Raw genomic sequence first — 14,816 nt, 5'->3', positions numbered from 1 at the left:
CTTTTACTTCATAATAAATTTAACCCAAATAGTCAGATATTTTTTCGCGCGACCGCTTTGTTGCCATATGCTTGAATAGATTTAAACCCGATTGTACTTGCACGTACAAGACTCTTGAGAATATTTGTTTCTGACGTCATCTCTAAAATTTTCACGACTCGTCCTCATAAAAAAATCTGCCGCGGGCCCCTGCCTACTTATCCTTTATTAGTGGTTAATTTTATTCAGTATTCATTCTGACAATGTCAGAGATTTTCTGCGTGTAAATTATTTCACCGGTAAAATTGATGCTAGCAAGCAACAAGTGACCGTAAGCACTTAACCGAGTTGCCAAATACATTCCAATCCAGTGAAGCTCTCAACGGGAGCAACTTTTTTGCAGCGCCCGAAAGCCACCAGTCAGGTTTTATTAGCTTTTTGTAATGCTAAACCTCTATGTTAAATTAAGGTTATAAACTGTATGAGAAAACTTTCGTTTGTTGGTCGAAAGTGTAGCAAAAATTAACTGAAATGTTCTGTTTCAATGAGTTTGGTAAATTGTGATTAATTTATTAAAGCAAACCATTTGAAAACTTCAGGCCAATATAGTTAAAAACAAATCTCAACATACAGCTACCTGCAGTTTGTTGCTGAACGAAGTGCATTTTTTTAACTAACTAAATAACGTAAATTTATTTTTTTTCTCCGCCAGTGCTGAACTTACCTGATAGAATGTAAGTTATATTAAGCGTTTTGGCTCGATTCTTCCAATTGGTGAACAAGTGGCTGGAAAAAACACAACAATGTGATGGTCTGAGCCAAGTCCTTTATGAAACCTGTCTCCACTAGGGAACAGGTGCCACCACAAAGGAAGGGCCGGAGGGAATTTTTTTTTGATTTATGAGAAAAACGGTACCGGTGCCTCTTACTTTTGGGGTGGTTTGAATGTTGACATAAGGTGTTAGATATTTTGTTTGGGCCAATTTTAAAATTTGGTTGGTTAAATCGAGTTGTCTCCTGCAGGGTAAGGATTTTTTTTTAAATACGTTCTTATTATCTCTATACAATAGCGACTAAAAGAAAGCAATGAAAGTAAGAGTAAAGTAAAAGGTAAAAGGGTAGTGGCTTTGTCTTCCCATTGGCCAAAAAGGAGGCCGGGAATGTCTGAAGTGTCAGTAATGTTCAGTCCCTCCTCCGGACAACCATTCCCATAGGGATATGGTGCCGCCACAGGGAGGTGGGCCTGAGTTATAATTGCGCATTTGGCAGAAGGTCAACTTTTCTCCTTTTTGTTTTGGTGTAGGTAATAGGTAAGTGTCAGTATTAGTAATAATTTTAGTTTTTATACTGGCCCAAAAAAAAACGGTTTTACCCGGGAAAAAAATGCCAGGACACAGACCCCACATTGATCCGGTTAAAGACTTCCAAAATTCATCACTCTGCCAGTTCTACCATTTGTTTGTGCTGATAAATTATGTAGTAGGTAAGTACAAGAGGTAAATGTTTAAACCTTTTGTTTGTGGTGGAGGTGGTACAATTTTGACAACTCGTTTTGCTACTGTAGAATAAAAGTGGTAGGATTCTAGACCAGCGCCATTTTTTCCCGAAAGACCATTTGTTATTTAAAGTTTAATCACATTTACATCATAATTTCAATAAGCACTTTATTATATAATCAACACATCGCTATTCACAAATACCGCCGACAATTTTATTAACGGTTCTTCTATCTTTATTAGACGCAGTTATTATTGCGTGTTTCGTTGAAAATGAGCTATTTTATTGCTTTGTGACTCAAACCAGAGTCAATAAAAACACATTTCAAAATTAACAAAATTCCAATTTAGAAAAATCTAATTGTATCAAAATTTGGCTAATGTCCGGATATAAGTATGCACAACAAGCTAAAGTTAACTGTAGTGAATTTCAGTTCATCTACTGGCGTGCGGATACAGTACGCCTGAGCCTAAAATATATTTTGGCTAAAGTTTGTACTTTTATTGCACATAGACCCACAGTTATGCCTTCCAACCCTTAAACACTTCTTTGGTCTTTTCAGTTTCTTATTTTTAGGAGGACGTCATACATGTAGATAAATCGAGAGGATACGACGTTAAAAAACAACCTTAAAAACAAGCTTAAGAACACCTGTTCTTAGGGTTTATTGAAAAGTCTTGCATACAATTCAATAGTAAAAACAGGGAGTCGAACCGGAACCGAACCGGAACTTTATGAACCGGTTTTGGGTCAATTTTTTCCGAGCCGTAACCGAACCTGAACCGGTTTTTATAAGATTTTAAGGAGCCGAACCGGAACTGAACCGAATAATTTGAAAGTACCTGAACCTGAACCGAACCCGAACCTGTAAACAAAAGCGGTTCGCTCCAGCATGACGTCACAACTTGTATTTTACAGAGTCAAATTACGCCATGTTTGAAATTTTATGAAAAAATATGAATATTAAATAAATAAATCGTTCATTTTTTATTTTTGAGATATTTCAATATTGAGTTGCTGTTATTTTAATAAGTCACAGAACTTAGATTAAATGACTCAAACATTATTCTCTACAATTTTTGACCCACATTTTTAGATTTAGCGCAACTTATATTGTATCCGAACCGGAACTTTATGAACCGGTTTTGAAATAACGATGGTCGAACCGGAGCTGAACCGGAACTTTTAAATTACTCCAAACCGAAACCGGAACTGAACCGGATTCCGAAAAAATCCTTGAACCCGAACTGAACCTGAACCGGAAAAGTCAAGCGGTTCGATTCCCTGAGTAAAAACGATTTACATTGCGAATTTTCAGTCTTTACACGATCACATAACAAACGGTCAAGAGCATACTAATTACTTTTTTAATTTTGCCAATACTTTAACATTTCCGACTATATCTGCAATACAATACTTCAGCTTATTCAGGTGATTTGGATATAATGAAAGGTCCAATGCTATTGAGGTGTGATTTCTCCATCTCGAGATTTCGTTTTCTTCTCACTGAACTGCAGGCCTGCGAAAAAAATTGTTGAATCAAGTAATTAACGACAAAACACCTTTCAAAATTCTAAGATATAATAAAACATTCGCACTTACAAGCAAACTTGGACAACTAGATTTATTTAAGCTTTTTAAAATCAGATTAGAATTAAAATTAGAGCATTTTAGTTTTTCCAAATTAGATTAGAATTAGAATTAGATCGTTTTTTTTTAGAATTTGAACTAGAATCACAATTAATTGTTCACAATTAATTTGAATTAATCGCAATTTAATCTTATAAGAATGTGAATTGTAAATAACTAGAATTATCTAGTTGTCCAACTTTGCATACAAGCAGGGCTGTGGAGCCAGTGTTTTTTTTAAGGTGTTTTGAGGGACCGAAACGGTCCCCCAAATTTCTCCAGCGGTTTCCCAAAATTTGGACTTGCAACTAATAAATAATTCGTTTAAGCAAATATGGCTATTTTTTGGTATATAAATGAAACACTTGCGGTCTCTTAAAACTACTTAGCGGTCACCCAAACCAAGCCTTAAAAAAACCTGTGTGGACCCGTTTAAAAACAGCCCGATTCCGGTTTCGAATTTGTGGTCCAAAATAGGGTTGGCATAAAGCAATCCACTCTTAGGGGTGTCATCCACCCCTAAAATGTGGGTTGAAAATATTCCACCGCATGTGATTTTAAAGTTAGGCCTACAAATATTTCAGTTTGCGGCCTAATCGCTTTTGAATTTGGTAACGAGCATGTAGAAAGTCGGTTGTCTAACGTAGTGATTCTTAATCAGGTGAATGGTTCACCCCAGGGTGAATATAATTTTTGCAGGGGTGAACCAAATAAAAGGGGTGAATAAGGGTTTACCGTCAGAAATGATTGATAGCTTGCGAGGAGGGCGGATATTCCGGGTGTTCAACCTGTTCAGTGAACAGAAACAAAATCAATTTTAAGTTTTTTCACAAGGGTGAATGAAATCTGGAGATAGATGCTAGGGGTGAACAAAACTAAAATAGTTTAAGAAGCACTGGTCTAACGTATGGTCTTATCTGAGTCCCGAGTTTAGAATCCGACCCTGCAGCCATGCTTCCAAGCAGCGCTGGGGAGCCGGAGCTGGAGCCCGGAGCTAAGCATTTTCTCTGGAACCAGAGCCGGAGCCGGAGCCATTATTATTATTTTTGTGGAGCTGGAGCCGGAGCGGGAGCCATTTTTATTATTTTTGTGGAGCTGGAGCCGGAGCGGGAGCCATTTTTATTATTTTTGTGGAGCTGGAGCCATTTTTCAATTTGTGGTGCTAAAGCTAGTAAATTATATTTTGTTCCATCTCCAACGTTAGTTAGCCAAAAGCAATTTTTTAAACTTTCCATTGAATAAGTGACTGGTGGCACCGGAGCTGGATCCGGAGCCAAAGGATATGAGTTTACTTCTCCGGAGCTGGAGCCGGAGCCAAAGGATTGAGTTTTACGACTACCGAGCTGGAGCCGGAGCCAAAGGATATGAGTTTTACGACTACCGAGCTGGAGCCGGAGCCAAAGGATATGAGTTTTACGACTCCGGAGATGGAGCCGGAGCTAATGCTACTTTACGGTGGCTTCCCAGCCCTGCATACAAGTCAGGTTATTTTGTGTTGTGTTTTTACCTGGCAAGAGCAGGACTCGGCGGCAGGATTGCACACTTTGGTTTCGCAGTGAAGGTAGAAGAGTTGCTGGGAAGAGTCCAATGCGCTCCATTCAAACATCACGAAGGAGAATCTGGCTTCGGTCGAAAGGCAGTTTTCCTCCACCAAGTTTGCACCAGATAAACCCAAGGCGTCCATAGCAGGACAACTGGATGGATTAATAATACTATCAACTGAAAGCGCACACATAGTATTGAAAAGAGGGCTGTCATTTTTTTTCATAAATTGCCTGGTATAGATCTCGGGCCGGAAGGACGATTAAAGATTGCGGGACGTACATAAAAATTGACTCTTTTTAACTTAAAAATTAGTAGAAGAAATAAATATACAGAATATTTATCAAACATTTTGAGAGTTTTATGTATTTGTCTTGTATTTTAAAACTTTATTAAACTTTAATTTTGTTTTGCATCGGACAAACATTCCTGTTAATAAAGAATTGATGACCTATTTTGGGATAATTAGAGTAACACACGGCTAGAAAAATTACACCGGCGGGCCGTAGCTTGGTGACCCCGAGTATGGAGGGACTTGGTTTCAATAATTTTGTTGGCTAAGTAAAGTAAATCAGTGTTAATGGCACATACTTTTTTTTAGGTTTCCTTAACTACCATTCAAATTCTGTTTCCAAGTCCTGTGTTTCTCAATTATTTTCGGTTCGCCAAATCCTTAAAAATTCCTTTAATAGCTTTGCAAACCATTATGAAAAGCACATTTTCTTAATCGAAATAGTGTTTTATCTACGTTTGCAAAAGCCTTTAGACTCTTGGTTTTTTTAACCAGAAATAGTTTAGAAGCTTAAAAGCACTGAGATGTTGCCTCGAATTTTTTTCCTTTTTCAACATAATTTGTAACAAAAAATGTAGTATTAACCTTAGAAAACGAATGGAAAAAAAAGGTTTCTCTACGAGAGTTTTTTTCCCGGAAATGCCCGATATATCCACTAAAGAAATATATTACCAAATCTTATCAGTAATTGTCAAATCGTTTTAGCATCTTGTATTCCACAATATCGATATGATGCAATACATTTGACCGTAAAACATGTTAACTATCCTAAATATCTATGAAAACCATTTTGAAGTTTTGAGCAAATGTAGTTTTCGAGTGGTTTTAAATGACAACATACTTTAAGTTCCTATTCTGACGAGCACATTTAGATAATACTAGATAAAACAAAAGCGCATTTTAGAGCAGTGTTACCCGTATTCAAGTATCGTGTATTGCATTGGATCACTTGGACTCGAAGTCGGAGTTGCCCAGCAGGTTCCCAACTGTAACAAAAAATATATTTTTAAAACAGTGTTTTGCAACCTTTGTTTGCTTGCTGCACCCTACAGAAATTATAAATAGTTCGAGGCACCCTTGCTCGTATTTTTGCTGAGTGGCTAACTGTAACGTTACAATAAATGAGATTGAAACATGACATTAACTGTGCAACAGGGTTGAAAATGGCTATCTCTCGGCACCCTTGAGCGTCAAAAATGGCACCCTAGTGTGCCGCGGCACCCCGGTTGAGAAAAAAAGAATTATTTTTACAACCATTTCTAAAATGTACTTCATAATATAACCAAGTATGTATATTAAGGTTGTAACTTTATAAATACTGTTAATTATGTACTCTATTTAGAGAAAAGAATATTTTCTGAACTATTGAATATTTTTTTGACCAGCGTCCAAACTTCCTGTCAGTTTATTGTGTAGCTATAAGGTATTTACGTTACCTGTAAAATGACACTGTAGATGTTAACAGTCCTCATATTAACATAAAGTGTTCCGTTACTGATTGAGTGCAACAAACAATCTGTTCACCTGCAAAACTACTCCATATATTTCAGCTGTGCTCATCTTAACATAAACCCTGTAACCAGCGCTTATTGCAGCAGGTTGTGATCCAGTTATTGCTTGGGTGTAAGATGAGTCGCTGTATGCGGTCATGGTCAGCTCCTGATTCGAAGTTCCTTTAACTGGGTTAGTTTCGATAAGGCACCTGAAACAACGAGAAAGGAATCGGTATTAAATTAGTTGGATCAAAACAAAGTATATTTTCAGTTTGTCGCATCTCTAAATAATACCTATGATACTTTAAAATAAAACTAAAAAAAACAGTTCAAAGCAAACTCCCTTGAAGCACTTGCTGTAGATTTCGAAGAAACTATTGGAGCGTGTTCCACAGGTTAAGACTGATTTACCACAAAACAGAAAACAATGATCTGCACCAGGGGTGGGCAAATATATTCAATGGAAGAGCCATTTGCAGAACATACAAGCACCAAAGAGCCTCAAAATTATTTCAATACGAAAACGGTTAATAATGCAAGGCCAGTCACAATAATAACAGAATTGTAATATAGCAAAACGGTAATAATCAACACAATATGACGGTAATAGCAAAATAATACGCACACTATTTCTTAATATGAGTCTTTTGTTAACTAACTCTTCGGCCTCTATGTCTACTGTGACGTCATAAACGAAATGCTGGCCTAAAATAAAGAAAGGAAAAAGAGAGAAACGTTTATAAACGGTATTCTTGGTAACCTTTAGATTTTTTTTAAATATTACAATTCAACTAGAAGAGCCACGAAAAACATGCCGGAGAGCCGCAGTTTGCCCACCCCTGATCTATACTAACAACGTGAAACGACCAAAATGGATTTAATAATTTCGATTTTTACCATTTTGTAAGTTAACCCCTACCCGAGCTTGTTGACAGCTTGCAGCAAATCTTGTAATGTGTTGTTGAAGGTGCACGAAAAGTCGATTGAAATCCTCGGCGAAGATCGAACGATTAACCTGCTTTTATCAACCGAAGCTTTCTTAATTGACACAAGGCGATGAGTGAATGTCGTTGTGGTTTCCGTTTTCTGACAAAGATAAAATGTTTAGGATACTTTTTAGGTGAGATGAATTTAAATTTGTGAAACGCTAAACGTTGATATTTCGGGCGCTGTTGTTGGCATACTCCAGTGCTTTTGGAGAGATTATTAATGAGTCTAGAGCAGGGGTTCTTAAATTTTTTTTACAGCGTACCCCTCAATTTTTTTATGGCTTCGCGTGGACCACGATAGTAAAAAAAAATCAAAAAATGACGTCATAAACTGACGTCACGATACAAATGAACTTCATAAATCTGTTGATTTCGGTCTAAAAATGTGAAAGTGAAATGGGGTCTAAATAGGATTCCGTGCAAAACCGTTTTATTTTTAATCAAACAGTTTTCTTTAAAAAAATATTACTTCTTAAATGTACACTAATATTTCAAGTAGGCCTTCATGGACCACCTAAACACCCCCCCCCCCCAAAAGGGTCCATGTACCCCAGTATAAGAACCCCTGGCTTAAACGTTGATATTTCAGGCACTGTGATTGGTGCACTGCAGTGATTCCGGAGAGGTGTTTAATGAGTCCAGAGAACCAAGAGTAATTTTGGATTATTTTTTTATTTTTCAAAAACCTACCGTGATTCTGCTTCCGCAAATTTTCGTCGCGACAAGATTCGAGATTACGATTCTTCCTCTGTGTGGACTCATTGTGACGTAGGGGTCGCGACCCATTGTGCACTCACGCGGAACGCCCTTGATCTAAAATAAAAAGCAAAGAACGCCAATTTGGAAAAACAAATATTGCTTAACCTTTCCAATCTTGTAAACACTAATTCACCTTTGTCAGTGGGCTGTGGGTCAAATTTGTCCCGTACAAAACCAGATGCTTGAGTCTGTAACCTCGGACAAAGAGTGGACACAGATCTAAACTAAAACAAATAATACAGAAATTTATTTTTTTAATTTTGTAAATGGCCATATTTGTCAAATTCTAAATAGAGGAATCAGGTGGTACTGTATAAAGACAAATTGTATTAATTTTTCCAAGCTTTCGCAAATTTTTCAATTAATATTTTCATTTACCTTATAGAAGCGTGTATTCCACATTCCACTTCGATGTTAAGTTCTTTCTTTAAATCAGTTGTCGAATCCCACTTTTTATTGTTGTTGTAAGAACTGCAGTCTAAAACATAGACGTGCCTATATTTAATATAGCGAAAAAACAGTATTATATTAAACTTAGGCCTAACATATGTTCTATTTTAGGAGGATTTGTCCTCTTTTCTCAATAAAAATAAATCGTCCAACGAGGACACTCAAAAATGCCCAATTGTCCTCTTTTTTCGCATTTCGAGTTAGTTGCTTATACTTTTAACAAGACTTCTAGGCGAGACGTTGTATTTATTTCCAAAAAAATACTGTATCCATGAAATATGCTGAATTGCTGGTTTAAAACAGGTTTTTCAACAAATTGCCCTACCAGCCCTACCTTTTTGATTGTTACAGCAAACATTGCGCCCGAAAAATGGCAACAGAACCTCACATTTCAAAAGGATGATTAATAAAAAGGTGTGAGTTTTGTAGACCTAGCCTACTATCAGTGTTATTGTATGGTAGGCTATGTTCTTATTTCTTACATGTCTATAGCAGCGGTTTCTTAACCGGGGGGGCGCGCGAAGCTGAATGCATTACTTGTGCATATGGCACGTTTTTCCCAAACGTAACAATTCTACTTTCGTTTTACTTGCAGGCAAGAAAATGTGTTCTTTTTGGGCGCTGAAAATATGGTAGCCCTAAGTTAACTATATGCGTGATATAGATATCATTACAAGTTGTATTGTAGTGAACAACTTGATACTAATATTGCAGCTAATAGTATGTTTAATTGTAAAAAAGGCGTACATACCACTGATTTCTTGTGATTTCTTGTCTTTTTTCCTTGCTTATGATAGCCTTTGATTTTCTCACTCACTCACTCACTCACTCACTCACTCACTCACTCACTCACTCACTCACTCACTCACTCACTCACTCACTCACTCACTCACTCACTCACTCACTCACTCACTCACTCACTCACTCACTCACTCACTCACTCACTCACTCACTCACTCACTCACTCACTCACTCACTCACTCACTCACTCACTCACTCACTCACTCACTCACTCACTCACTCACTCACTCACTCACTCACTCACTCACTCACTCACTCACTCACTCACTAGCACGATTTATCTAGCACGATTTATCTAGCACGATTATCTACAATTTTGCTAACCCGGCTTCGTAGTGGGACGGGGTCCACTATTTAAGCTCCCCCCCGTTGAGTTGCTGATGACGTCACAATTAGGCGGGGCGTAGTTTTCATCACAGAAGCAGTTTCCCAAATCATCGCAGGTCTGTTGGTGCATAGAATGACAAAGTTTAGGCGAACAGAAAATAACGTGTCAATGTGCAATAATCATATGTAAAAAATTGCTAACATACCAATAAATACAATCAGTTTTAACTCATAAAAAAAAATGTTTGACATAACTAAGATACCGCCGTTAATTACAACATTTCAATCATAATGCATGCTTTTTATAGGAGAAATATATTCTCACTATGCAATGTTTTAAGTCATTTAATAATTAAAAATAAACAGTTTTAGAGTGTGTAAAACGCATCAAAACAATGTAACGTTTTAGCCTCATGTACAAACATTTAATTAAGAAAATGTATTTCTGAAACTGGCTTCAATAAAAAATGGCAATCCTATGTCGGTCGATTGAACAAATGTTACACGACCAACATAGCAAGAGTTTGTTGATTTATTTGGTTGCATGGGTTATTGCTTGATACAAATGTCTTACCCCGTGAGTTGTGTTGCACATATTCGCGCACAAGTCTGGCAACCTCGGACCACACAATCCTTGCTGGCATTGCTGCAAAATATAAAGCAATTTAATAACGCATTAATATAATGTCAAGAAAAATAATTTTTTTCGTAAATAGGCGAAAAAAATATATATTTATAGATATTTTGAAGTTAGTTGAAAACCCAGAAGGTTGTTTTTGACAAACGACGAATCCTGTACCTACGAAACTAAAAACATCATTTGACAAAAATAAACGAACCTCGTCAAAAAGTATCACTTAGGAGCGAAAAACAAGCACTTGTCCAGTAATTTGCACTTCAGTTACTCTTTTCAAATGACTTGATTTGACTTAAGTCTTGTAGACAAATGACTTGGACTTGAGTCGTTGAACTTGAGTAAGTTAAATGACTTTGATTAAAATTATGTGTTTTCTTTAACATTTTCTTACAAAATTTAGTTATTCATCGCAAATGTTGCACGTAAAACGAATCCAAATCAGACGAGTTTACCAATTCTAACGGTTTATCGTTTTATTTTGACATCACTGATTTGAATTGGAGATGGGTGTTACTTAACTGGGACTTGACTTGTTATTTTTTGAAAAGACTTAATTAGGACTTAAGTCATTTCAAAAAGACTTTGATACTGCAATATACCCACCCCTCCCCCATGGCACGGGGTTCCTTCGTCCACGTAATACTGCTGGGAGCCTAACACAGAAAAGCAGTTCCGTTTTTTGCCGGTTACGTCCGTGTACGTAAAGTTGAAGGGCTTCATTTTCCACGGAACGTCAATTATCCTCACGTTGTTAAACACTTTGTCGGGTAAGCAGTGCTCGCAAAATATGCGCCCACAGGCCGCGTCGCTGCAGAATAAAGTACATTTAGGAAGCTTTATGTTTTGGTGACGTTGAACCATATACGTGAGGAAAGCTCGATACACTTTGAAACATATTCCGATACCACTGTTAATAGTTTAGGCGAAAATACACAGTGTAGTAAACAAGTCATTTTTAAATGACTTAAGTCCTAGTCATGTCATTTGTGAAATAGATAAAGTCAAGTTTTTTTTAATTTCCAGTCAAGTCTTTTCGAAAAAACAACAAGTCAATTCCCAGTCAAGTCATAATAATTAATATGGAAGTCAATTACCAAGTCAAGTCCTTGTTATTAAAAAAGCATTAAACTATTAGAATTGGTTAATTGACCTAATTTATTGCAACACTGAAAATACTTCTGTCCGATGACATGATAAAAGGAAACTAAATTGATTAAACCCAAAACGAAATCAAAATGCATTTCAAAGCCTATACAGAAGTAGGCATCATTTTGAACGTTTCGAATAACTCTTTGTTCATTTTCAACATAGAGAGAAGGCCTTCTCTTATTACCTACTTCTGTATGGGCTTTGATAATTTTTATTACGTCTTACTACAAACTCCAACCATTATGCTTCAAAATGTATCTAATCGAGCACTTTTATTTAAAACAACTTATAACCTAGAAAGCGTTGCTTGGGATCGTAATGATTAAAATGCCAACATTAATTTGGTTTCAAGGCATGTACCGACTGCCGATACAACCACTTAGAACAGCATACCGAATGTATCACTAGACAAGCAAGTAGAAATGTGATAAGTTTATGCCCGATTGATAAAATTGCTGCTGGCAAAGGTTTATAAAAATGGTCCTAATTTTTTTTTCAGTTTGTATTGGCACCTCATCGTTGTCAACATTACAAGAATTAAAATCTTGCATCAGTCTCCAAATTCAACCCAGACGCAGTAGGCCCTACATACAGTTTAAACCAGGGTTTATCAGCTTTTTATGCCTAGCGGCACCCCTCAGAATTAATAAATAGATTGCGGAATCCCTAAAAGATTTTTCCGTACGTAATTTACTGGAATGTCACAATAAAGGGAATTGGAACAACACACATCAACCCTACGCATAGTAGGAAGTTATAATTTGATAAATTCTACTCTAATCTTAGACAAAAATTTGTAAAAGTTGAACAAAAATCAGCAAACTTGAGGATTCGAAAGGGCACCCCAGGGCGCCGCGGCACCCCGCTTGAGAACCAGTGGTTTAATCCAGTGATAAACCTTTTACAAAGCTTCTTTAGTTATAAATTTTCCCCTCATGGATGCCATTAAGATACAATATCATAGTTGCTTTTCGTGAGAAACTTACGTGATGTTACGACAAACTTGGTAGACGTTTTCAGCTATAGTTCCACAGTTACCGGTTTCGTTGCCTTGCATGTTAATTTCATTGCATTTTGTTTCGGCAGGTGTCGCATCTGCGATAGAGTGCTAATGTAATTATAAAGTATAGCCGCTTTATTTTAAATCTAACCAGTGGTGAATACTTCATCAACTGGCGCGCGAAGTACAATCAAAGATTGTTTTATTTAAATCAGTTTCTTGTTAAGCGCAATCAAAACACCACTCACAGCCGTCATTTAAAGATGAGGGAAAATATTTAGACTCAGTAATTATCATCCGAACTGTGTGTTAAGTAAAGTTTACTTGGCAAAATAATTTAACAGCCGTAAGTAGCAACATGAGAGAGGCTATCTGCAAAATATATTTGACTTCAAAGCAAGAGGATGTAAATGGTACTCACCCAAACCAAAGAGTAGGTTGCATTGTCGTTGCCTATTCAGGCAATAGCCACTCTTGCATATTCCACTGTTGGAGTCACACAGAACGCCATCCATCTTCGTACGGTCTTCGGGGCACTGAAGTAATGTAATCGCAACATGTGAAGCAATAAACAGAGCTCAGCTCTTTGATCAAAGGTGAAATAGTGGCCCATGTAAGATAAGTTTTTAAAGCGATATTCAAGTTACATTTTCGTGTATAATAATATCTAATGAAGTTAAATAAAAAGCATTTGAGACTGAGTAACATGTGAAGCAATAAAAAAGTTTCACTCACCAATCAAATGGAATAGTGGCCCATGTATGTTAAGTTTTCAAAGTGATATTCAAGTTACATTTTAGTGTATTAAAATATTTAATTAAGTTAAATAAAAAGCATTTGAGACTGAACGTTCACCGTGAGTTGGTTCCGTTGTCAACCAAGATTATATTTATTGTGTAGCCTATGTCAGTGCTCTTCAGCCGGTGTGCACGCTGCACCCTAGGGTGCATCAAAATATGCATGGGGTAAACCAGTACGAAAAGGTATACAAGGGTGCATCACAAACTTTTAATGAAATATTATTATTTAACACTGAATGCTGTTTTATGACAAGCAATAATACTCGTAAGCAGCCTTCAGCCATAATCTAACTCTCACCGACAGTGTTTAAAACTTCGGCAGCTCCGCTCGGTTTAATTAACATGATGATATTGTTTAGCATAAAAAAATTTCAGATCGCTTTTTACCTCAGTTTACCTTTTAAGTGAACAGGGTTCATGAGTTTTTCACCAAAAACTTTAAGGGTTGACTAAACCAAAAAAGGTTGAAGAGCACTGGTTCACGTTATGTGTGTTGTTGAAGGAATACAGCAACTAATTTCCTTTACCCTGAAGGAGCGAATAATTACGACATCTGATGACGAAATCGGTTTCTAAATGGAATAAAGGTGACCCTAAGTTTACCGTTAGGTTGGTTCCGTCGCAGTACTCGGGAAGGTCGCAGTCAAGGTCACAGAGTTGCCTGCACGTGGTGCCGGGAGGTGATGGCTTGCAGGTTCGCTGGTCGCAACAAGCTTCCCCGTCGCACTTGGCGAAATTCCACAGCCGGCAAGTGTGCGGGTTGCAGCATAAACTGCACGTGGAAAGTTAAATACTTTTTACGCTTATTATTCCTTTGCAGTTTTATTGCATTTAAAAGTTTAAATTTCGCAGTCTTTGGTAAGTTTGGATAATAGAATACGGTATATTTTACTTTGAATATAGCCTGTTAATTTTATTGCATTTAGAAAATGTAAATTAAAGAAAACTATAGGTTTTCTTTGTTTTGTTTTTAAAGAACTAAACTTTTTACTGTTACATGGCCAATACACTCTTTAAAACGTGCAATATTTTTTATTGTGAACATTTACCCAACGCTTCCACTTCGGCAAAACTAGTAATTATTGACTTCGCCAGCTATTGTCTTTATTGTGATAAAGGTGTACCCCCATTCATATGTCAAATACATCACAAAATCTAATTTGCTTTCCTGGATAAAACTGTTTAGTGAAATATTTTACTGATAACCTCATTTTTCTTCTCTTAACAGTTGTTTCGCAACTTACCTTGTACATTGAGTGCTTGTTCCGCAATCACATTCTTCGCCGGGTTCGACGAAGCCGTTACCACATCTAGTGTTGCGCAATAATAATGACGGGCCCGGTTTGTTGAGAAGACACTGTCCAGTGCTGAGAGCCATCCCCACCTTCGCCTCTTTCTTGCTGCAGTTCGAAAATCCCGTGGCGACGGATCTGATAAAGTATTATATTTGACCCAACCAGTCACGAACGTTG

This window comes from Ascidiella aspersa, chromosome 1 (assembly GCF_963924565.1).
Source record: "Ascidiella aspersa chromosome 1, kaAscAspe10.2, whole genome shotgun sequence".
Lineage (NCBI taxonomy): Eukaryota > Metazoa > Chordata > Ascidiacea > Phlebobranchia > Ascidiidae > Ascidiella > Ascidiella aspersa.
The sequence above is the reverse complement of the archived record's forward strand: the minus strand, read 5'-3'. Positions refer to the sequence as shown.